Consider the following 27,249-nt stretch of genomic DNA (forward strand, 5'->3'; position numbering starts at 1 on the left):
TTTTCTTATACAATACACATTTTAAAATAATCAAAGGAATAAAAAAAATATCCAAAAAAATAGACAAATTTTAGAGAGTTGACTTTAGACGGTATTCATAAGTCCAAGCTTAAACATCGTCTTAAGATTTTCTTGATTAAGATCGTCTTGTTTGTATAAGTATGACTTGAGACTTCATGTATTCATAGTTTTAATTAAAATGAGACGATCTTCATAAAAAAATAAGCACTTCTTTTTATTTAAAATTTTTTTAACTTAAGTTAGTGCTTAAGATGATCTGATTTACTTTCAGTAATCTTCGAGATTTTTCTGATGTATCAGCCAATGAAATATGTGTTTAAATATAAAAAAATTTAACGAGTTGTATGTCTATACCATTTATTCATGTATCAAATTATTGCAGACTCTAAAGTATTGTTAGAAAGTAACTTTTCTGTAAAAAAAAATATCAAGCAAAAAACATTATATAGATCCCGAAGAGAATTCTTCCTTAAAATTTTAACAAAATATTCTCCTTGAAAAAAAGTAATGCTACAACTTTGAAAGACAAAGAAGAAGCATGGAATCAAACTTGCGATGCATATATCTATTGTTTCAAGTAAGGTAAGAAATTTATAAATTTTTTCTAATTAGGTATGTTAAATGCTTAAAATAAAAATATTAATTATATCTGAAGAAAATCTAATATGATATTTGCGGTAGATAGCTTCATTTTTAAGCTAGATTTTAAATACTTTTTATATTCAAAGTAATTTAATTTTTAACATTTTAATGTGTAATAAATTATTACAGAGAAGCGTTTAATTTAGAAAATTATGGAGTAATTTAAAATCAGTACAGAGAGATGTCCTTACGCAGGAAAAACATGCACGTTTATCAACAGGTGGTGGACCTAAACCTAAATCTGCAGAGATTGACCCGGACATTGCCGCAATAGCACCCAATTTAATGACAATTGCACCAACATTATTTTCATCAAATTTATCAGATAAATACTAGAAGGTAATTTCTCTCATCGTTATTTTATTTATTTATATTATAATAAAAATTGAAAAAATAGTAACAATAAATATTTTTCAGAACGACAACAAAGAAAATAATGATTGTATTCCTGAGGAATTAATTGAAAATGTGGAGGGCATAGACTTTATTGATGATGATTTCCAAGAAGTTAATAATGATTCTATTATCACACTTTATACAAATGATAAAATAACTAATTTTATTGATATTTTCTATTAACATATTTGTTTATGAATAAGAATTTAGAATTGATGACAATGACAATTGAATGTTATAGACTCAAGCAGTGATGAGACTGATGATGCTGAAAAAGAAGATAATCCAGTAAATGCAATATTAAAAAATAATAATAAAGATAAATTTTATTAATATATTTATATTTATTTTTAGACACACCTCTCTCTCTCTTTCTCTCTGTGTGTGTGTGTGTGTGTGTGTGTGTGTTGCGTAGTATCTTAAACATATTAACAATTTGTATTGTACTGGTGAAACCGGCAGACCATGATTGTTAATTTTTGCTAATCCTTCTTCAATTTTTGTTAATATTCCATATAGAAGGAATCCTTATTAATATATAGCGTCTTTTAATTTGTAAATTATTATAAAAAATGATATATTATCACATCCTTCATTTCATCAGGAAAATATAGAAAGGATTATTAACATCCTAATAAATAATAATTATCCTGTAAAATTCATTTTTGACACAATTAATGATAGACTAAAAATTCTATTTTATACTAGAAATAATATTAAAAACAACAATCTAAATCAGACAAATGACTCTTCTTTGTTTTTTACTGTACCTTATTTACCGAATATCACAGAACAATTGACAGGGATTACAAGAAAAACTGACACTAGACTCTCTCAGACTAGCAGAAAATTGAATACTAGGATTACGGAACATAAAAAACACATCAACAGAAAGTGTTCTAATAAATTAGTTGTTACTGATCATAGATTAGAGTTCTCCCATGATTTTGACTGGGATGAAGTTAAAATTTTAGATAAAGAACCGTATTATAATAAAAGACTAATATCGGAAATGTTATATATAAAAGACAAGCTAATGGATTAAATCTACAAAATGATACTGAATTTTTGCCTGATATATATAATAACATTATAGAGTCTCTGCCAAAATTATCAGGGTATATAAACAAACCTTGATATAAAAAGGTGAAACACTGAGTTACTGTCTCATTTGAGATCTGAGAGTTTCGACGGTTAAACGTTCTGTTTTGTCTTCAGTAAAAAAAACTTTGTTAAAAAGACGTCGGATCTGATACTTTAAACTTTTGTAAAATAATCACCAATTTGTCTGAGTGAGTGTGCAGTGCATTTTACTTGACAGATTACAATAAATAATCGGATATTGTTTATTTAGATCTCAATTTAATGTTTAACAACATTACATCATGAGGATTCAAGCAAAATACCTCCCTTGACCAGTAAATCAGGAAGTCTATAATCATAGGTGAATGCACGGTACGGTCGCTCGAACACAGTATGTATCAGAAATATTGGCTGTCATACACGATGACTTGTTTAGCAACATATGGAACAAGACAAAAAACTGACTTTATATATTTATTATCGTGACTTTGTTAATTACTGTCTATAATGTTTAATATTACAATTTAATTTATTATTAAAATGTTTGTATTGTGCTGAAGAAGGCTTGAAATGTCAACCGAAACGTTCGCATAAATGTTTAATTCTTATGTATTATTATTTGGTTTTAAATGAATTTCGCATAAATGTTTAATTCTTATGTATTTATTATATGGTTTTAAATGAATTTTATTAATATCATCTGACAACTGTATTGTATGTGTTTAATAGCTCTTATAGCCCTTTTTTGTTTACAATCATTAAATTTAACAGAGCTAATTACTATCTTTATTTATTATAAAAGGGTTTTAAAGTCCATCACGAATGTATCGTTTTCGTACACGTTCTCTACTTGAAAATCACGATTAATCAATATTTTCAATATCATCAATTTCTTCCATTAATTCCATAATATTTAATAAATAAGCTTATCTTAAAGTCATGTACGACTGACTTGAAAACATAACCTTACTTTCTAACTTTCGAACTTCGTAATTTGTAATTGCAACTGTAAAAATTTGTGTTGTTGCTTATTGCTATTCTGTTTGTTCAGCTATTATTCAAAATGTTTGATCATACATATATAGAAAGCTGTGATGAAAATTTTGAATTGAATAACTCAATGAATTCAAGAGAACTTGAAGAGAATTGTGAAAGTAGTGACGTGGGCGATTTCGTCGATACCTTAGATGAATTGATAATTGCTTGCGTGCAAAGCTATCCTCATTTATATAACAAGAGTAATGCCAATTACAAGGATCATATGATGAAACAAAAATCATGGGAGGAAATAGCACAAACATGTAACATATCAGGTATGTATGTCTTAGAAAACGTTGATATGCTAAAATATATTTTGGAAATAAAATATTTACATTACAATATTTTCAACAGATATTGAAGTACAACAAAGATGGAAAAGGCTGAAAGATAGATTTAGTAAACAAAGAAGATTAAACGATTATGCTACACGCGCAGTGGTAGTGCAGCACAAACAATAAAACAGTGGCCGCTGTATGAAAACATAAAATTCATGGAAAAACACATTCAGAGAAGAAGGTATACTAAAAATTCATTGTTTTAATAACATGTTAAAATGCATGATTAATCATTTCAACAATTGTATTGTAGGACTTTTACTAATGTTTCATTACAGTCTATTAAAGAGGACAAGAACACATTAAAAGAATTAAATCTGGGTTATCAAAATAAAAGGTATTTTTTGTTAATTACAATATTAATGTGTATCGTTTATTTATTATCAATATTTATTAGATTATCAAAAACATTCATAAAAAAATATTGAATCGCAAGAATCAAGTGCTTATGAATATGGAGAAAAAATAAACATTCTATTTAATAAAACTAATTAAAATATAAAATACTGTTTATTTAAGTACTATTTTTTATTTTAATAATTGTAAGGATTTTTTTCATATGATTCAATAGTTTCATGACTTTTTGAAAATTTTGTTGTATGTATAACAGGCAAATAAGAGCCGAATGCACTATGTGAGAGGTATCAGAACAAATTACTTCTCGAATGATAAAATCTTTATTCAAACATTTTGATCCTTGTGTTGAACCATCATTTGTTCTGATGCCTCTTACGTAGTGCATTATTCAGCTCTTCTTTCTCCATTTTATATATATATATATATTGTGACGTGACATTTTGTACTGTCCGTCACAAGGGCCAAAGGCCCGGCCGGGAAGGCGGGAAATTCGGGAACCTTTGCTCTCTCGCCAATCTTTGAAAGAGAGAGAGCACCCGAAAAACCATTTTTGCGTTTACTACCGCGTCGGAGGATGCGCTTCGCGCACCCGTTTCGCGAAGTACTTTATTTATGATTTTTGTTTGAGCGATTTTTGGCGTTTTCGGCGGGCAATTTTGCATAGGGTACGTGTCTCAACCGAAGAAACCAATAGAGAGAAAGAGTGAGAGGACGGAGAGGACGAAGAGGACGATTTAGGACCGAGCAGAAACCACCAAGTCCGGATCACGCCCGGTAAATATCATTTTCACCTAGATTTTCTGGATTGCTCCTCCCGTTAAGAACTTGGGTACCGCCGTAAAATGTTCCTTCTTTCGCAGAGATTCCGGCCAGAGACGGGGATGGCCACTCTCTCGCGAGAGGCGAGAGAGCCCCGGAAACAATAGGCGCGGGAGATACCCTGCCTCGAGCCCCGCAGATCCGGATACACAAAAATTTCACCATCGATCAAACAATCGATCTGGCGGATTTTTGGGAGGAGTCGCAAAGAGGTGCGCTCGTAGGAGTCTTCCCGACGGCCCATATAGATGAACAGCGGAACTCCATGCAGACGAAAAGAGGAACGGCGAGAGAAAATTTACATCGGGAAAATTCGCAGGGCCCCACGGGGTACCCGGCGGCCCTGCCAGGATAAGGAGCGCCACGGGTGGAAAATGCCCAATACATTATCGGCGTGATCCCGGCAGGCCTCTTGCTCGTCACTGTTCGGCGAGGCGTTCCAGAGAGCAGAGGTTCCTGCGCGGATGCCGAAGAATACGAGGACCCGGCGATACCGGTGAGACGAACGGCCCTATATAATATTGTAAAGCCGCTAAATTCTTTTGTGAGTACCGTATTCGGGAGAGAAGCGTGTCACGGCTGCGGCCGGTTATTAGATTCACCGGTAATTTCGTGATTTTGAGAGTTTGATTTAGAGTTTCGTTCCGCGTAGAATTTATCCCGGCGCCCGGCTGACCGCGTGCTCTCTCCCGCGCGTATATTAAGAGAGGCTCTCTCTCCCGCGGATACGCCGACAGTCGCCGCGATTTTGGTCACGTTAATGTAAAATTAAAGTATCGTCTCGTAATTACTGTGTCGTTCTTGTCTATTAGAATTTCTATATCCGAGAATAGAAAATTGTTTAGAGTCACGCATCCGAAATAGCGTATTCTTTCTCGCGCATATCCTTATCCGTGCCGTCTTCGGATTCTTTGTAAAATATTGCGAGGGACGACCGGCGTGAGCGATCTCAAAGGAAGTCGCGCGGGACCGACTCGAGTTTACGGAAATTTTGTATTGCCTAAAACCATCGGAATTAATTACGCCGCACGGACCTTACTAAGTCTCGTGCGTTAATAATTATTCGACACGTAGGCGTGCGAAGTTACTTCCGGGTCCCGCGTGTCGTCCGATATCACCGCGTCGGGTCATCTCAAAGGCGCGGAACAATAACAACGCGCCGCGTCCGACCGTACATACGCCGTATTATATTGTTCGAATCGAATTACGGCCTCGCTTAGTTGTATTTCGGCGTCACGAAAACGGAGTTCACTCCGTAGTATATTGCAAGCATATTGATTTTTTCTCTCTTGACCTAACATTGTACTCAAGTTTTTATACAATTATTTGTCGGTCTATCTTCGTTCATCATTGTTTAAATATATTTAATGTTTGTTATATTTGAGCGATTTCAAATAGCCTCTCTCGAATTCCGTCCTCTCTCCCGTCCGAACTCTCCCCTCTACCCCCTGACGATCTGAGCGAGTCGATTATCGCCGTCGCGGAAATTTTCGGGATGATTTACTAATTATAAAGGTCATTTGTCGAGTTGTAAATTTTCAGAGTGGCGCGAATCTCGCGCCTGGCGCCCAATCAAACATATTTTTTTGTGTTTACGCGAATTTCCCGCTTTCCGCGCCGAAGGTGTGCCGTCGGCCACTACATCGGCCCTATCTCCCGGATCCTTTTCGATCCGACGGACAACATAAAATCAACGGTTACAATATATATATTTGAGATTTATCACTCAGAGCCTGACTTACTATTTGTCTTAAGAACTTTATAAATATTGGTTTTTATTCATTATAAATATATTGATCTTTTCAAAACAAAAAACAGAAAAATGTATTAATAAGAAAATTGATATTGAATAATAATTACTATCAATATAATAAATTTTCATTATTTAATATTTTCAGCAGAACAAGTATACCAGCATTTCAATCAAGTCAGGACATCACCCAAATAAAGCAAGAATTGAAAAAAATTCAAAGCACATGTACAGAAAGTAATCAGTTGAAAAATGAAGCTGAAAATGTCAGTATAATTAAAACTATTATTTATAATATTACTTAGTAAAAAGTACGTTTTGAGAGAGAATGCTTATATCAGAACAAGAAATAATATAAATAAATTAAATAATTTATTGATTCTTAAAACTGATTCTTTTAAATAATTTTTTTTTCTTTATTAAATTTTACTTATTTTTCCTGAAAAAAGATTATGTGAAAAGATACACATTGTAATATATCATGTTGTGTGTGTATACAAGTTTCCTAAGAATCAATTGGAAAAAAGTACACATGCATTATCAAGAGGCTGGCAAAATGTTAAACCTACAATAACAAATACATTTACAAGTTCTATGGGAGTGCAGGCATCCATGTCATTAAAACCTGCAAATACCTTTGATGCGCATCTTAGAGAAAGCCATAGCCCTCAATTTATTTATGAAGATAGCCCTCGATTTACTTCTGAAGATAGCTCTCGATTTACTTCTGAAGATAGCTCTCGATTTACTTCTGAAGATAGTCTTCGATCTAGTCCATTCACAGTAATGCATGAAAATGAAGTATCATCGAAAATTTCAGACTATGGTAACAAAAATTTATCTCCAAATCAATCTGACAAATCTCACTCCTTTGCAAAGGAAAAAGTTATAGTAGCAAAATCATCTACGACTTCAACTTTAGCCTCACCTAATATGCCAACAAAATGTTTTGTTGGGGGTGTCCAACAAAGAAAAAAAAAGGATAGCGATTTATTAGAAACTTCATTTATGAGCATCGCAAATGTGCTTAAAAAATATATACTCAAAAAAAAAAGAAAATAAAGAAAACGATTCATCTGCGGATGAACATCTTGCTAAGTTTATTATATCACGACTCAATCATTTGCCGGAAAAGAAAAGAGATGAAAAGCGCCAAAAAGTAATTGAAATCTTATTATCTAAGTAATATTTTTTGTAAAAAGTACTTTTATAATTTTTAATTTTTTTAAGTTTATTGAATCTTGATTGATTCTTTTTAATTTCTTCATATACACACATTAGACAGCGATTTTATGAGAAAATTTAATTTTGCGTCTACTTTTAATCATTCTTTTTGTTTTGTATCGCGTAGTCATTCAATATATAGAAGATCGACAAAAACTCTGAAATCCAAATGATAAAATTAAAATCAAATTAAACAAGGTAACTTGAGGTTGCTAAGACGAAGAAGCAATATTTTTATATACAAGAGTAATACGAGCCGCGTTTTATAAGTTCTTTAATAACACTTTAAAGTCTTAGCTTTTAAAATTAAGTTTTTTTTATTTAATTTTTTTACAGATTGTTATTGCTCAATTCAATATAATAGGGAAATGTGTTGCCAAAAAGTTGTACAAATAATTTATTTTTATCTCAATTTGGAGCATTTTATTTTTTAAAATTATTATATCGACATTGTTCAATTTTTATATCCTTTTTTAGTTTAATTTTTGTTTAATTGAACAATATAGCAATACATAAATACTGGTGCATCCAATTACATTTCTTATATATTATTCTCTATGGTTATGCTTCATTATATGCATGTATTAACATTTAATTTTTATTTCCCGCAATTTAAAGAATAAATAAAAATATGTAAGATTTAGTATGTAATATCATATATCTGTGATGTTATATTGTTTTTTTTTGTGCAAGATATATATATATATAATATTTAAAAATAGATATTCATTTACTAATAATTAAGATTTTATATTAATTTGTGTTTATATCTGCGAAATTCACATTCAAAATAAAAGATTTATAGTTTTACGAAAAAAATATTTATTTCAAAAATTATATTCAAAACCAACACATTTACATTACGCACCTTTATTCTTGTTTACACTACACCTCTATTAAAATATTTTATATTTACATTGGTTTATGTTCGTGTTTGATACTTGTAAGTTAAAAAAACAGCAAAAATAGGAAAAAAATATAAAATTGAATAATTTAATTTAATTCAATTTAAAGATTTTTTGAATATCTTTTTTGTATGTGTTCAAACACTTTAAACACACTAGTTATATGTATACATAACTATAATGGTAATGTTAATATAATTAGAATAACAATTAACTAAAACTATACACTATTAACTGTATTACTATTACTAACTTAATTACTAAAATATAATAACATATAATTAATATATTAGTTGGCCAATAAGTCCGTGCGATTTTTGCCGATGATTTACATGTGAAAAAAAACCGCACGGACTTATTGGCCAAGCTAATAAAAATAATTAGTAAATGTGTACAAGTAACTGTAAATTAAATTTAAACTCGCTAAAAATTTAGGCAGCATAGCGTCCTCTTTGAACATAGTCATACTGCCAAGGTACTTCACCCTCTGCAGTTAAAAAATATTCTGCCAAAATATCTCTTTGCCGAAATGCTTTTTGTGCCGCTCGACAAGGAGGTGCTTTCTTCAACGGTTGCATATTGCTTTTTTGCCTAATCTCCAACTTCCTAGTGTCAAATTGCCATTTTCGTCTTCACAATCAACGAAATTTGGAGGACAGTACATTCTTTTTGATACAGATTGTTCGTCATTTACTGATTTCAAAAATTGTGAAGACAAATAGCACTTACTATGATATTATCAACAGTAGTAGGATTAACAGCAATTGGTCTTCGAAAAATTTTCAATCGAGCGGATAAAATATCGAAAGCGTTTTCGATTGTACGTCTAGCGCGAGAAAGTCGGTAATTAAAAATTTTTTTTTTTTTATTAAGATATCTTTTTGAGTATGGTTTTATCATATTTTCTGTAAGCGCAAAAGCATCATCTGCGACAAAAAAACATGACATTTGCAACTCAGAGCCAGGTAATTCTGCATTTCCTTTTAGCAAATTTAAATCATTTTGACGGAGTAATTTTGACATATTAGATTCAGCGAACACTACCATCACATTCACTACCATAAGAACCAACGTCTATTAAAGTAAATTTATAATTATAATCACATGCAGCTAACAATACTATGCTAAATGTTTTCTTATAGTTATAATACAAACTACCCGAATTTGGTGGCGCCTGAATTGATATATCTTTACCGTCTATTGCGCCTACACAGTTGGGAAAATTCCAATTTTGCAAATATCCTGCACAAATTTTTTTCCATTCTTCTTCATCTGGAGTACGCAAGAAACGAGGCGATAACGCAGTAATTATCGCAGCACATGTTTTCTTTACAATAGCATGTGCTGTTGATTCGCCTACTCAATAGGCTAATGCTACTGACAGCATTTGATCGCCTGTAGCGAGATATCTGGAATAAAAATTGTTTACAGATTAATTGATTACAAAAAATGTATTTTTATTTGTTGTAAATTTCATCATTAATACATTTCTTAAAATTTGTCTTTTGTTAATATTTTTTTGAAAATGATCACACTAACTTTCAAAATTTATTATTTCTTTTTAATTTATATTAAAAAGTGCAAACGCGTTTTAGATCATGCTTAGGTTTTTTGTAATATATATCAATTTTTTTATAAATATGTATGTTGTATTTAAATTATTAAAATTTTATTTATATATCTCATTTTAATAAGCATTTTGATAAACTTTTCATTTATCTAATTCTTCATTGAAACACAATATCAAAATCAATTGTAATAATTAATTTCAGAAAAGCTATATTAAAATATAAGGCATCTGTAACTATTGAAAACAAAACTGTAAAATAATATAAATTATTGAAACAAAAAAAGATTAAAAGTTATTCTGAGTTAAAATTAAAAAAAAAAATTTTTTATTATTTATTTTTGCTAACATATGCTTTCAAAAGCAGTTATACCTGAGTGTAATTGCGAGGCGTTGTTCGGGCGGCAAAGCTTTTGTGCTTTTTAATGACAAATATGGAAGAAGTATTGTTAAAAAAATGTTGAACGTATTGACATCCATTCGTGTATATCGGAAAAATAAATCCGCGTCTTCCTTCATTTCTTGGAAAAGATGATGAAAATCACCTTGCAACATTCGACGTGTGTTAATTGGTCTTACAAGCCACTTTCTATGTATCCAACGTTTAGACTTTTTCCTTTTCATCACAATTTTGTACATAAAATGTAATTGAAGAAATGAATATGCAATGAAAACTTTTTCTTTATTCATTGAACTGCAAAATTTAATAAAATATACATGTTTATTTCTAATTTAGCCAAACTGGTGTTACATTTTCTAATTTTAAATAAATGTAATTACTTTATTATGCTGCAATTGCAGAGTATACTTACATCAATTTTGAATGTCAAGAATTAAGAACAATCGCTTTTTAGATTTGTTGCTTTGATGATAACACGCAGGTTAGAAATGATTATATTTTGACAGATTTATACACATGTGTAAATACAGGTTAGAATTTTGTACGCATGCGTAAATCTAGGTACTAAAAATGGACATCAAACTTTGCGATTACGGCCTTAGGGTTACGACTAAAACTCTTTTACGTGCAATGGCCTTTAAGAAGAGAAAGGCATCTTAAGGGTCGGCAGGCGACATGGTGGAGACGCCTATCGGCCGACCGGGAATTACGGATTCATTCATCCCATATATTAGCCAAAATACTTAATGAATCTTATTAAATTTACGATATTCTTAATCAGTAGGATTGTCCGCAGGGAGACAAAGATCGATTTTTTGGAAAAAAGATAAATATAAAATTCATAATATAACTTGGGGAAATGCGCAGCTAGCAGCGGGTAAGGTTGGGTTAGCCACGAGATCGTATTTAATTTATTATAAATTTTTAAGAGCAATAATGCAAAATTTGACTCTTTGTCTCCCTGCTTTATTATATAAAGAATATATTAAAAAATATTTCACGAAGCTACGTAACTTCTTTTTATGTAATATTTGGGATGAACAAATCTCACTAGATCTATACTCATGGGGAAATTTTCGTGGTAACATACTGACAGCTTGACAAGGAGAGAGTATCATTCTATCTTTGTCTCTCTTGCATTTGATATGTGTAAAATCAGTATAAATACAAAAACCAATATATTACGCACACGAATGAGAAATATTTTACATCTGCTCATTATATATGAAAATATAAAAGTAATGCAAATTAAATTTCACATTTATTTATAATAGTATTGTGAGGTAGTAACACATGGAAATCTTATAAGATGAATGCTGTACATCGATTAGCGTAATATTATGATTTCAAGTCGCAATAAATGATTTTGCTAATATATTATTTTGAATAAAAATTTTATAAAAACAAATAAAAATGAAATGAATAAATTTTATTCATTCTTTGTTTTTTTCTATTATTTTTTCTATTATTTAAATAAAAGGTGTATCGTATATGTAATAAATAAATAATAATTTATATGTATATGTATATATTGAAATTAATATATATGTATATATATATATATATATATATATATATATATATATAAATTTCAAAACGTAATTACATATTTATATAAATTATCTATCTATTTAATCTATTACACACGATACATCTTTTATTCAAATAATAGAAAAAATAATTAATAGAAGAAGAAAACAAAAAATGAAAAAAATTTATTAATTTCATTTTTTTTGTTTTTATATTTTTTTAATTTTTATTCAAAATAATGTATTAGCAAAATCATTTATTGACTTGTAATCATATTATGCTAATCGATGTACAGCATTCATCTTATATGATTTTCATGTTTTAACTACCTCATAATACTATTATAAATTAATGTAAGATTTAATTTCCATTACTTTTATAGTTTTATATATGATGAGCAAATGTAAAATATTTCTTATTCGTGTACGTAATATATATTAAAATATAATTATTATATAAATAATTAATTAAAAATATATATAATAAATAATTTATTATATTCATAAAAAAATTTAAGTAATAATTTTTTTCAGCATCGCAAGGTCGGAGCAATAACATAGTCTATATAAAATTACACATTTTTATATTATTGTAAAATACAATAAATATATATATATATTAATTTTTTTATCCTTACTTTTTATAATTTTTTGTGAAATATATATGTATTCATTCTTTTGTAAACTTATATAGATTCTTTATCTTATATTGATTTTTCTATATTTAATCATGCTTATCTCAATATATATTTAAATATTATTTCTTTATACAATCATTTCTTTACTTTTGTTATCTGCTATATAGAGAAATATATTTCTAATAAGTAGTAATGTAGATAAAAATAAATAGTAAGACATTTTTTAGAGAATATGAAACTATTTATTACTTATACATATTCTATCTACCTCTTATTGAGTCACACAATACATATTCAGCATGAATGTCAAAACTATCGTACAAAATGTAATCCTATATTGTTTGTGTCAGTATGCACTCGCAGTGTATTATAATACATAGTTGAAAGTTTCACAAATCTCCATTGATACATTCGTCACTCATGCAAATACATTTTTACATATGGAGCCTTAAAAAATGTTCCAAATATATATTTTCTCCCGCCCTCCTCTTCGACCACGCATCCCCCTTTGCATCCCCCTTTGGCCATGTGGCGGTCGCGGCGGTGGTGGCGGTGGCGGTGGAGGCGGTGGTGGCGGTGGAGGCGGTGGTGGCGGTGGAGGTGGTGGTGGTGGTGATGGTGGTCGTGGTGGTGGTGGTGGTAGCTGCAGCGGCGGCGGTTGTTGTTGTTGCCGCCGTTCTCGACGACGTTGGCGATAACGCCTTCTTCGTTCAGTCACCTGTAAAAAAAGAAATTACAATATAATTTTAACAAAATTATTAGTTTTAAGAACATTAGTTTTAAGAAAAAATATTAATTTTGAAACATATTTTTTTAAAATTAACTATGCGTTTTCTTCACAACAATTGATTGGTCTCATTATTCTGTGCATAAAAGTATAAGATAAGATTACTGAAAATTACATATTTACAAGATATTTTACATTTATATTCAAAAATTGTAAACTTTAAACCTTACAACTTAAAAAATACTTTATTATAGTGTTTTGGAAAGCTGTCAAAGTCAGCTACAAAATTATGCAATAAAAATATAGTATTCCATTTAAACAATTAAACGTGACCTTCATGTAACTTTCAAATAACTCTTCAAGATCAAATCAATGGTATAAAGAGATATACTTAATAAAGACTTACATTCTGCGGTTGTCGTCCTGGCACCAACAATTGTAATACGTATTGGGGGCCGAATATCGCGGCTAGGCAGTACGTAGCCGGGTTGCATGTAGCCGGGTTGCATGTAGCCAGGCTGCATGTAGCCAGGCTGCATGTGGCCGTGATCGACCTGCAGGTGATCGATCGGCATGAGCGGTGCAGGCATCGGTATTGCTGCAAAAATATGTTTAATATTATAAATATAAATTTTAAGATATAAGACAGGCAGTAAGAGCCAACTCGCGGATGACAGTGCGTTATCCTAACGAAACTAAATTTTTCGTTAGGATTAAGTATCTGTGCACAAGGCACCAAATATTTTACTTGGTCACGGCCAAGATTTAAAATATGAAATAATCTCATATTTGAGATTTAATTTCAATAACCCTTTAACCCCCCTACGGAAATAAGTAAATGCAAGAGAAAAATATAGATCCAAAAGTCGCTGAATCGGGAATCGAACCCGAGACCTTTCGCTTGCCGGGCGACTGCTCTTCCAACTGAGCTATTCAGATCCTTTCGATTCTATACTTTTCTCTGCTATATGTAATAATGTTGATAAACAAACGCGTTTTTAAGCCAGCGTGTATATAAATTAAGAGTTTAACAAGGCTCTGTAATATAAATATAAATTTTAAGATATAAGACAGGCAGTAAGAGCCAACTCGCGGATGACAGTGCGTTATCCTAACGAAACTAAATTTTTCGTTAGGATTAAGTATCTGTGCACAAGGCACCAAATATTTTACTTGGTCACGGCCAAGATTTAAAATATGAAATAATCTCATATTTGAGATTTAATTTCAATAACCCTTTCACCCCCCTACGGAAATAAGTAAATGCAAGAGAAAAATATAGATCCGAAAGTCGCTGAATCGGGAATCGAACCCGAGACCTTTCGCTTGCCGGGCGACTGCTCTTCCAACTGAGCTATTCAGATCCTTTCGATTCTATACTTTTCTCTGCTATATGTAATAATGTTGATAAACAAACGCGTTTTTAAGCCAGCGTGTATATAAATTAAGAGTTTAACAAGGCTCTGTAATATAAATATAAATTTTAAGATATAAGACAGGCAGTAAGAGCCAACTCGCGGATGACAGTGCGTTATCCTAACGAAACTAAATTTTTCGTTAGGATTAAGTATCTGTGCACAAGGCACCAAATATTTTACTTGGTCATGGCCAAGATTTAAAATATGAAATAATCTCATATTTGAGATTTAATTTCAATAACCCTTTCACCCCCCTATCCCTTTTCTCTTGCATTTACTTATTTCCGTAGGGGGGTGAAAGGGTTATTGAAATTAAATCTCAAATATGAGATTATTTCATATTTTAAATCTTGGCCGTGACCAAGTAAAATATTTGGTGCCTTGTGCACAGATACTTAATCCTAACGAAAAATTTAGTTTCGTTAGGATAACGCACTGTCATCCGCGAGTTGGCTCTTACTGCCTGTCTTATATCTTAAAATTTATATTTATATTACAGAGCCTTGTTAAACTCTTAATTTTAATATTATATATATATTGCATATATATATTTGCATATATATATATTATTCTCATAATATATACATATATATTATGTACTTATTAAATTCTTTACGTATATATTATTTAATTATTAAATTCCTTACTATATGAAACATTAATTATTTATATAACTTAATAATTGTAATTCTTATAAAGCAATGCATTTTCCTAACCTGTGATAACCTGTTGCATTTTTATCAACACATACATATATGTATACATATAAATATGCAAATATTGTACACACACACACACACACATATATATATATATATATATGTGTGTACAATATTTGCATATTTATATGTATATATGTATGTGTTGATAAAAATGCAACAGGTTATCACAGGTTAGGAAAATGCATTGCTTTATAAGTAAGGAATTTAATAAGTAAATAATATATAGTATATATGTATATACATACATACATATTCTTGTAATTGCATATATAAATGAAAAGAGCAATTACTCACCATGCTCGCGATTCGCCATTTTGCAAGGTACTCGAACAATTATATTGATTGCAATCGCGCAACCAATAAAGTCCCATGATTGGTGCGTTGACTTTGAAACAATGATAACACATCTTATTTTTTTCATGCATTATTGTCTTGTAGTTCAGTGTACCTTTTTACTACAGTGCCTTTAGTACTGTAAAGTACAGTGTATACAGTGTTGAAAGAGGTTCTGTTTTATTAGTATTTATTATTATTTGTGTATTATTAATATATTGTTTACATATACTATATATATATATATATATATATATATATATATATTCATTATGCCAAAATATATTAATAAGAAAACAACGTCGGCGAAACGTTTTTCTGTGGCAAAGAAAATGCATCGTATGCGACAAAAAAGTGACAGGAATTCTTTCGTAATTGAAGAAAAAATTGAGGCCTCCGGAAAAGGATCATTGGACTGCGTATCGAATTTCATAGAAATTCCAGGTACGTCACATCAATTATATGCATGCGAGAATAAAAGAAATGTAGATGACGGCATGTTAACATCATTATCTTTTATAGGAACATTTCCTCAATCTGTCGATGCATGCGTGACACAAAAATTTCAATCTGAAAAAAATATTAATATTTTCGATGATAATGATTCTGTGGGATCAATATCAGACGTTCGTCAATTTTGTCAAAATAGTTTGTCAATGAACGAACCGCACGCATATACAGATGAGAGAAATGTGATGACAGATAATGATGCGTTCACACCACAGTCATTGAATGCATTTCTTGATAATTCTGTAGATGCATGTACACTGATGGAATTGGAAAGTACAATGCAAAGCAATATTGAAGATATTGAAGACGTCGAAAATGTTGAAGACGTTAACAATGTCGAAGACATCGAAAATGTCGAAGACATTGAAAATGTCAAAGACATTGAAAATATCGAAGACATTGAAAATGTCGAAGACATTGAAAATGTCGAAAACATTGAAAATGTCGAAGATATTGAAAATGTCGAAGATATCGAAAATATTGTTTTGCATACAGATAGGAATATCGACGCACATCGTTTATATTCTGAAGAGATTAGTGGACGACATATCGTCAATGTTGGACATTTTTTTGCTGAATTGCAAAGACTGTCCACTCATTGGATCGGCGAATGTCGTTTTACTGATCTTGTATTGAGTGAAAAGAAGCGTGACGGTCTAAAAACCCAATTTTCTGTCAAATGTCGAATGTGTCACACCACAGGTGACTTTTGTAGTAAACCGACAGATGAGAGAATATTGGATGTCAATAGTGGTATCGTTTCCGGTACTATATTGACAGGGACTGGTCATAAGCAGCTTGAAGAACTTCTTTCAGCTGCAGATATTCCATGCATGCATAATAAAACATATATAAAGTATCATAATAAAATGTCGGAAGCCTTCGCCGCCGCCGCGGAAAAAGAAATGCGTGTAGCTGGCGAAGAGGAAAAACGTTTAGCAATAGAAAGAGGAGATGTCATAGACGGCATTCCGCATATACCCGTGATAACAGACGGCTCGTGGATGAAGAGATCCTACCGTACTGGTAGTTACGATTCTCCATCCGGAGCAGCTATTATTACGGGATATTATTCAAAAAAAGTATTATTTGTTGCTGTCCAAAATAAATATTGTATTGTTTGTGCGAGAGCAGCGAAAATTAATACAGTAGCAAAAAAGCATGTATGTTACAAAAATTGGGAGAGCAATCAGAGCTCCACCAGTATGGAAAGTGATATGATCCTTGAAGGCTTCCGACTAAGTTTAGAAATGCATGGCCTTATTTATAATAAATATATCGGTGACGGTGATAGTAACGTATTAAAAAAATTGAGAGATTTTCCACCGTATCCAAATATTGTTGTGCAGAAGATTGAATGCACGAATCATCTTCTCCGCAATCTTTCTAATAAAATACGTGAGGCAAGTAGTACCGGTAGTAGAAATATTTCAAAATTAAAAAAGGTCGTTGAGCACAGCGTTATGAAAATTCGAAACGCTGTGGTTAAGGCTGTCACCTTTTGCCGCAATCGTGAAGTTAGTTGGCAAATAAAAATTTTAGAATTAATCAAAGATTTAAATAATATACCTAGCCATGTATTTGGTGAACATAAAGATTGTGCTTTGCTTCAATATTTCTGTAATGGACAACAGAAAAAAGGCGAAAAAAATCTTGTGCCCCAATTACAACGTGCAGGATTATTACAAAAAGTACAAAATGCTATGAAACGCGTAATAGAAAATGCCGATAGCTTACTTTATCAATTTACTAGTAATTCTGTTGAAAGTTGTAATGCAATTATTAGTAAATTTATTGGTGGCAAGCGCGTTCATTTTGCCATGAAAGGTTCTTACCAGACACGCGTTAAAGCATCAGTAGTGCAACATAATACTTCGCGAGCCTTGAGTTCCGTTTGTCGTGTAATGAATAAAAAACCACCTATACAAACAGATATCATTGAAACTAGAAATATAAAAAAAATGCCAACCAGCTTAAACGAACACGTGCGGCGAAAGAATTAGGTCTCTCTGTTCGTACATCTAAATTTTCTACTAAAATAATGACTGATAAAGATTATGGACCAAATGTAGAACGGCCAGATATCGAAAGTAATATATACGAACAGCTGAGACGTAATCATTATCAAATGTTATTAGATCAGCAAAGTAATCGTACTGTATTGGAGTATGCTACACGGGATCAGCATGAAAACCCGGTGTGGCACAACATACGGCGAAATCTTCTCACTGCTTCAAACTTTGGAAAAGTTTGTAGTAGAAAAGAAACAACTTCGTGCAAAAATCTAGTTAAAGCAATTCTTTATTCTCCTCAATTGACAAATGCGGCTGTTGAGTGGGGTAAAGAAAAAGAAATGATAGCACGTAAGCAATTGCAAGAGGAGTTGGGGATACAAATTGATAATTGTGGAATATATATTGATGAAAATATTCCATACCTTGCTGCGACGCCTGATGGCATTGTCGGAGACGATACTATCGTTGAGATTAAATGTCCTTATGCGGCGCGACAAGTGTCTCCCATCGATGCAATCCTCAATAAGATTTCAGACGTTCATAGAATGTTTGATAAAACGGATGACACTCGAATAAATGAAAGACACGCGTACTACTTCCAAGTACAGGGACAACTCCACATAACGCAAAAAAATAATTGCATTTTTGCTGTGTGGACACCCTTGGGATTGAAGTACACGATTGTCGAGCGTGATGACAGATTTTGGGAAACAAAAATGTCACCACTGCTTAAACGATTCTACGAGGACTGCTTGGTTCCTGAAATAATAGATAGTAGAGCAGCAAGAAATATGCCTATTCGGGAACCACAGTATGTCATCAAAGCACAAGCGGCTAAGAAAAATGACATAAAAGTGGAAAGTGTTATTGAAAGCACCACTACCACTGTTGCTATTACGACGTTCGTTACCAACGGTTACCGACAATTTACCGACATCTTACCGACGTTCGTTACCAACGGTTACCGACAATTTACCGACGTCTTACCAACGTTCGTTACCGACAGTTGCCGACGTTGTATCGACGCCACATCGACTCATTTTACCGACATTTACCGACTTCTCGACAACGTCCGGTCTCATCAACCATCTACGAGCGAACGACGCATGATTTTTTGAAATACAACTAACGTGGCAGGTATAGATGTGCCCAATCCCCTTTAGAGGTATAATCCCTCTTCCAGGGGTTAATCTTTTAATACCTCTCGAACCTCCGTATTACTGTCAAGTCGGTATCGGGTACATTCATTTTAAAACTAAAGCCGCTCTTTGCCGCGTTACCTCGAACCTCTAAATTGTTCTGGACACAGATCCGGAAACATAGCCTAACCATAGGTGGATTACTAGTTAGGATAGTTTGCGGAACTTGTAGCAACAGCCTCACCCTCTCACGAGCGGGTGACCTATGCGAACTTTGCGAGTCTATATACGAAGACTACTCGCGTAACCCAGATAGCGTTCCGGTGTGACCGAACCTGTGTGGGTAGGGATCCCTCCGTCGGACTTACCAATCACAGAACGCCCCGCTTTCACCGGTATGGTCGCCAGTTCCTTTGACCTATACAAGGAACAAGGTACTGAGATACGTAGTGGTCCCTTTGTCGCCGCCGTCCTTTGTGATGCCGCCGCGCCGCCTGTGAACATGGCCGCCGGTGCGTCGAACGTAGTCGAGCAGGATGATGCAATCCGAGCTCGAGGCAGGTAAACCAGGTACGTACTCACTTTCTCTTTTATTTCCAGGTCGTCGCGGGATATTTCATCACCAACGCAGTTAGGAAAAGTTCGAGAGTATTGACGTGGGATGTGGCACTGAGGGTAAGTATGAATAAACTGTTTTTAATGTCCAGCACAATATTTATTGACGTTTTTCAAAGGACCAGATATCACACTCAATTGTCCGCACAATGCACAATAGTTCCCTACGTTCCTTTCTAGATTTAACGACGAGGCTCTTTGTCCTGAGACGCGCACTCGTCGGACACGTCGCCCGATTATAATACAAGTTGGCTCGCACTATAATCTTCGCAAGACTCACGTCGCGCTTTTCGCCGTAACGCACTACTCGTAATTACGCTGATTCGCGTCACAATATATAACGTTTCTCGTCGATATACATATGACTATCGTACGTAGCTACGCGTCGTCGAGATGACTTATTACGCACCGTTGGTCGCTCGGGAGTAATACTGACTCGACTAGAGTTCCCGTTTCGGATTTTTGCTATGCAAAGTGGACTCGACTAGAGTTCCTATTTTAATAAAAGTACACTTTTATTATTCTAAGTGAACAAACGCTATTATATCATTGTGCTGACGCGGTATAAATATATCTTAACGTATTTACAACTTATTGACTAAAGTGAGTATATTTTTGCGGGATTTTTATATATATATCTATTTTTGTCTTTTATATTATTTTTATATCTTTTTACGTTTTTATGTTATCTAAAATATGTTATTTATATTTGATCAGAAAATCATATCGTGAGTTTTCTGGTCAACTTCAACTAAATAAAAATTAACTTTTATAAAATGAAATTAATGTTTGACCATGCATAAAAATGATAATAACGGCTTTTTAGCCGATCTAGGAAATTAAAATAATAAATAGCTAAAACGACAAAAATGTCAAAGAATAAAACTAAAATTACAAGTTTCTAACTTGTTCGGATTTTTGCTTATCCAACTGGCGTGGTTCTGACACCCTTCTTACCATCCACCTATATTACCGAGAGGATCTTGTCTTATCAGGTAGAGGCGGGGGTTATGTGGGATTCCCTGCCCCGCCTGGCCGGTCCGCCGTAGCGGGCCGGAGAGTCGGGATCGGCGAGCCGGAGAGCCGGGACAGAACCTACCGCACTAAAACCCCAGAGGATGTCCTTCGCGGGCGTTATACAGGGGACGGCCAGGATGCTGGAATCCCATGCCGTCTAGCCGCCCCCCGCCTTATCCCTCCTTGGGAAGATGCCGCGGAAGGCGACACCCTCCCCCCGTCATTGTACGGGTTCTTCGCGGTTGCGGCGCAAGGCGACATCGACCCCACGCCGCGCCCTCTCAAAGAGTTTGAGGGGCGGAGCCATGGCTCGAGAACTCCCGCTCGAGCCATCGCCCCTCGCCTCCCCAGCGTCGCAACCCCCGGACCCCCAAAAGGGTGGTCCGGTTCGGCGGTTCACTGAAGGAGCCCTCATCAGGAGGTTCCTCTCAGAAGAAGAGAAACCCCCTTCCGTGGACGGTGTCACCCTCCCACCGGTGCCTTATGGCTCCCGATGAGAGGGCCTCACACGTCACGTCTCCGTCCTTGAGAGGGGCCCAGGCGCCCCCGACGGGAGGGCAATGTTCGCCCGCCAGGGACACGTGGCCCCCTCTCATTCCCGACCCCCCCGGTTGCGACCTCCCTCCGCCCCTAGGGGTCAGAGTTCACCCGCAACCGGTGGGGCCCCCCCTTCCCGGAGGGCGTGGGGGGGAAGGAGAGCGCCTAGGCGCCCCCGTGTCCCCCCCGACACCCTCATCCGGCGTCGATCGTCGACGCCGGTATGTGGCGGGCCCCCCGACCCCCACCGCCGCAGACGGCCGCACCCGTGGGCACGACCGCCAGCGACGGAGGGGAACGGGACAGCACGCCCCCTCCCTTTGACCACGCCGGAGGTGCCGTAAGGCACCCCGGACCCCCGAGTCGGTGCCTGGCCGGCCGTCGGAAGTCCACACAAAGTGGACACCTAAGGCCGGACAGGCACCCCACCTCCTTGTGGCCAGGGGAGCCGCAGCGGTAGCAGCGGCTACCCCTGTCCACCGTCGAGGTGCACCGGCGCCATGTGTGCCCAACATACAGGCACCGGTAGCACCTCGGCGCCCCCATAACATTGGCGACAGTTGCTCTGTCGCCAACTCTCCTCTTGCTGCCCTCTCCGGCAGCCTCCCTTCCTTTCTCTCCTCCCCCCATCCTTCCCTTCCTCTTTCTCACCACTTTCGCCCATTCTCCAGTGGTCCTCCCTTTGTCCTCCTCCGTCTCCGTACGTCCGTCTGTCTCGGTCTCCGTCTCCGTAACAGTCCCCAAGTCCATGTCCGTCCCGTCATTCCTCGGGGCTCTCCTGGCCACCCCTGTCCGGCCAGACCCCCCCTCCTTGAGGCGCCTCTCGATAACCTCCAGCCGGTCCGAGTTGGCCGCCAGTCTCGAGGACATGTCCTCAAGCCTGGCCACCATCTCCCCCGGCAAAGGAGTCCTCTCGACAGGCGCCTCACCCCTCTCCGTCTGGCTTCCCTGGTCTCGGAATTCCCTTCCGCCATCAGAGACCACTGCAGCCTCCTTTGCTGTCTCCTCTCCGTACCGGACGCATTCGCGACGCGTGAAATCGGAGGCGATCCACGTGTGCTCCTGCGCCCAGTGCATTACGGACTCGGTGTAGAGCTTCACCCACTCTTTCACCGAGTCCAGGTCCTCCTCCTCCTTCAGGATCTTGTCAATTTGCTCGACAAAGATCTTTGTCTCCTCCTGTATGGTCTCCCATCCCAGAATAGACTTATGAAATAGCTCCGCGGTGGACATTTTGGCACCTGCCTCATTCCACCACGGAGCTAAATCCTCCGTATAGTTGAGGCCCGGCAGCTTAGGCGCCGGACTCTCGACCTCAGGAACCTGCAACTCCGTCTCCATCGGAGTCGCAGGCCCCCCTCCTCCTACCAACGATCTCCTGTGGTTATCCCTGGATGATTTCGGCTGGCTGGTTTCCACCAAGTGTTGGACTCAGGATAGTTTTATGGTATCAGAATCACTCCACGGCGGATAACTATCGCAACTAAAAATCTGCATCGCACGGTCGTCTTACTATATCGGCTTTGACTTAATTCATCCATAGGATTGTTCAAAACCGTTGTATGGTGGAAATCATTCACGCGATTTTGACGAAACATTCTATTTAATGGATAACATACAAATATGAGGTTCTGCTTCCATGAAAGTCGTTTTCGCGTGCATGGTTTTCACCTTGTTTATTATTATGAGATTCTATTCATAGAAATTAAAATAAACTAAAATTAAAACCGATGTTGGTAAAATAACTTAACATTTGTTGATTTGATCAAAACCTAGTTTAACCGGTATGGATAGATCTGTTAGCTTAACCTAACTTAACCTATGGGATAAATATTTTATTTACATAAGGGACGCAGGAGGGCTTACTCTGCAAGGGGAAGTTCCTTAGGAGAATGTTGCAGGTCCACTGGATCCTGTGGGCTGGTGGTCTGCTGCACCTGGGATGGCTGGATCTCCGAGCCGCGACTATCCATCGGTCGCACCGGCGAGGATAGAAGACGGGACCACAATCATAACTGTAGAATTACAGATAGGCTCCATGTCGTAATTGCTACCTTAAGGGTAATACATTCTCCCCCCTCCCTCCGCATCGTGCAACCTTTGTCGGAAAACCCTTCGTCGTGGGTATCCCCGGAAAAATTTCCGTAATACGACGTTGTCTCGCGCAATAGTTCGAGTACGTGCAACGCGAACCATACACTCGCGAATAACACGCCGCGACTGCAAACGAGACGTAACATAAGTCCCTTTCCGGACTCCGTCATAGGCGATACGCCTCCGTACACCGTATCTCCAGCTTCGTATACCGGGTGACTTGTAAGTCCCTTCCAGACACCGTTACAGGCTATACGCCTCCGTACTTTGTATATACCGGATAATCAATAAGTCTCTCTGTTTAGGCCTTACGCCAACGAACGCTCCGTTCGACCGCCGCGCATTGTAAATATACCGGATAGTCAGTAAGTCTTTCGCGTGTCGTCAAGGCTGTCCGCCCGCCAGCGCTCCGTGCAATCGCGGTACATTGTATATATCCTCGGTCCGTTACACCCCACAGGGTGGCTTGTAAATCTTCAACGAACACTCTGCTTTTTGTTTTGAATAAACCAAGCATTATTATAAAGGAACAAGCGAGTCTGAATCTCCCCCTTCCTTCCGAATCCTGGAACCAGCGAGCCGATCCGCGGTGTCGGGAAAGGTGAACTGTTACAAAATGACCACCAGATGAATTCCAATATCTTTATTCTTCTTAAAGTAATAGTTAATATATAAAGTAATAGAAATTTTTTTTATTAATTTCCTTTTTTAATTCATAACTCGAGTATGGATGGAAATAAAAATCTAAAAAAAAATCATAGAAACTACTTTCAATAAGTACAAAAACAAAAAAAATAAAGCAAATAAAAAATGTTCGGGTAAAAATTAGGGCGATTTGCTTGGAATGCGCTATATAATAACTTTTTTAATCATTTACGCAAACCTAACAATAAAAGTTAATATTTTAAAAGCAATTTATTTACAATAAGGCTATAATATAGATATTGAATGCATGTGTTAAAATGATAACTCCTAATTATATGTTTTAAGATATATTTAAGATAATGTATAATATTTGAAACAGTCAAAAATTTATATATTTTCTTTCCTTGACATTATAAATCAACAGATTTTTATATATATATATATATATATATTTATCTTATAGATAGATATATATATATAAAATCTGTTGATGTATAATGTCAAGGAAGAAATATATAAATTTTTTGACTGTTTCAAATATTATACATTATCTTAAATTATATCTTATATATTATATATATATATATATATAAAATCTGTTGATTTATAATGTCAAGGAAAGAAAATATATAAATTTTTGACTGTTTCAAATATTATACATTATCTTAAATATATCTTAAAACATATAATTAGGAGTTATCATTTTAACACATGCATTCAATATCTATATTATAGCCTTATTGTAAATAAATTGCTTTTAAAATATTAACTTTTATTGTTAGGTTTGCGTAAATGATTAAAAAAGTTATTCTTAAATTTATATTTCAACAAGATAACGACCCGAAACACACCGCTCGTCAAACTGCTACTTTCTTCCGTACTTCACGGATCAAACTATTGGATTGGCCAGCACAATCACCGGATTTGAATCCGATTGAAAACCTGTGGTCTATTTTAGATCAAAAAGTTGAAAAGGACGAAGTAACAAATAAAATTAACTCAGAAATAAATATTTTTAAATAAAATTAAGTTGTTTGAAGCATTAGAAAAAGCATGGGAAAATATAGACCAGCAACACATTCGAAACCTTGTTGAAAGTATGCCTCGACGTTTGCAAGTAGTCATAGAAGCAAAAGGCGGCCATACAAAGTATTAATTGTAAATTCTATGTTTGATTTATTTCTTTTTACCACTTGCGTACTTTATTTTGTCCAAGGAAAATCTCATAATAAATGTAGCAAACTTAACTATTGAAAAATTTTGAATGTATTTAAGATTTTTATTGTCAAAAAACGAAAGTAGATTAAGAAACCTTCTTTTTGTCCAAATACATTATTATTATATTTGCTAAAACTGTCGAGTTATTTATATAAATATAAAAATATTCGAGGTGCGTACTTTATTTTGTCCAGTACTGTATACATACCTTTGTTTTTATATTTAGGATAGTTTTTTAATATATATTTAAAATATATGTAGTCGTGAGCAATAAAAATACGCACACGCTTGACAGATGCACGAAAATGGTTTACTTATTACCATAGTAACCGATATTATGAATATTATAATCAATAAAATATGTGTTAAAAAATATATTATAACATAAATTAATAATAAATAATAATGTAATAATATAAAATATAAAATTTGATCATATATCTGTATGAAAATTATATACAGAATGTCTCAAAAATCTTGTTTTTATTGATTGTGACGATATTTTTCACATTTTTATAATTTGTATCATAAGATAAAACATAATTTAAGAATAAAAGCAAAAAATTGACGTTGAATAGACGTGGATTAAACGTCTTTTTAACCAATTATTTTATAGTAAATATAACAGTTATATATATATATAATATAAATTATTTTATACAGGTCTCATAACTCACGAGCTAACATTCGTGAGTAGATTCTTTAGTCAATTTTAAGATTTCTCAAAATAAAAATAAAAAACGATTAAAAATATACACATTATATAAAAAAATCAAATCATATATAAGACAGGCAATAAGAGCCAAATCGCGGATGACAGTGCGTTATCCTAAACGAAACTAAATTTTTTTGTTAGAATTAAATATCTTGTGCACAAGGCACCAAATTTTACTTGGACTCTTATTGCCTATATGTTAAATTTATATTTATATTACAGAGCCTAGTTAAACTCTTATACACGCTGGCTTAAAGGCGTTTGTTTACCAACATTAATATATATAACAGAGAAAAATATAGAATCGAAAGGATCTGAATAGCTCAGTTGGAAGAGCAGTCGCCCGGCAAGCGAAAGGTCTCGGGTTCGATTCCCAATTCTGCGACTTTCGGATCTATATTTTTCTCTCGCGTTTATTTCTTTAGGGGGAATAGGGGATACATGGAATTAAAAATCTTTTGTAGAGATTATTCCAATTTTATATCTTGGCCGTGTCCAAGTAAAATTTGGTGCCTTGTGCACAAGGTATTTAATTCTAACGAAAAAATTTAGTTTCGTTTAGGATAACGCACTGTCATCCGCGATTTGGCTCTTATTGCCTGTCTTATATATGTTAAATTTATATTTATATTACAGAGCCTAGTTAAACTCTTAAAATCAAATCAGTTATGCAGAAAAAAAATCAATATCACCTGACTAGAAAAAAATCAATAACAGATGACAGATCGATACGCGTATATAAAATAATTGGTTAAAAAAACGTCGAATCCACGTCTATTCAAAGTCAGTTTTTTTTGTTTTTATTCTTAAATTCTGTTTTATATTATACAAATCATA

At 34.7% G+C, this 27,249-nt stretch overlaps 2 pseudogenes across 2 annotated transcripts; one reads left to right on the forward strand and one right to left on the reverse strand.

Annotated features, from left to right (window-relative positions):
* Positions 1–3,095: 3,095 nt before the first annotated feature.
* Positions 3,096–3,846, forward strand: LOC114937588 (uncharacterized; annotated as a pseudogene). The gene is made up of 3 exons (XR_014924168.1): positions 3,096–3,455; positions 3,535–3,699; positions 3,797–3,846. The product of XR_014924168.1 is annotated as an uncharacterized LOC114937588 (transcript).
* Positions 3,847–8,522: 4,676 nt separating this feature from the next.
* On the reverse strand, positions 8,523–11,136 carry LOC114937592 (uncharacterized; annotated as a pseudogene). The gene is made up of 3 exons (XR_003820911.2): positions 10,953–11,136; positions 10,514–10,834; positions 8,523–9,982 (listed from the first exon to the last, which is right to left on the reverse strand). The product of XR_003820911.2 is annotated as an uncharacterized LOC114937592 (transcript).
* Between the last annotated feature and the right edge of the window lie 16,113 nt (positions 11,137–27,249).

The sequence above is a fragment of the Nylanderia fulva genome, unplaced genomic scaffold (assembly GCF_048542155.1).
Source record: "Nylanderia fulva isolate GAGA-0341 unplaced genomic scaffold, ASM4854215v1 Scaffold143, whole genome shotgun sequence".
Taxonomy (NCBI): Eukaryota; Metazoa; Arthropoda; class Insecta; order Hymenoptera; family Formicidae; genus Nylanderia; species Nylanderia fulva.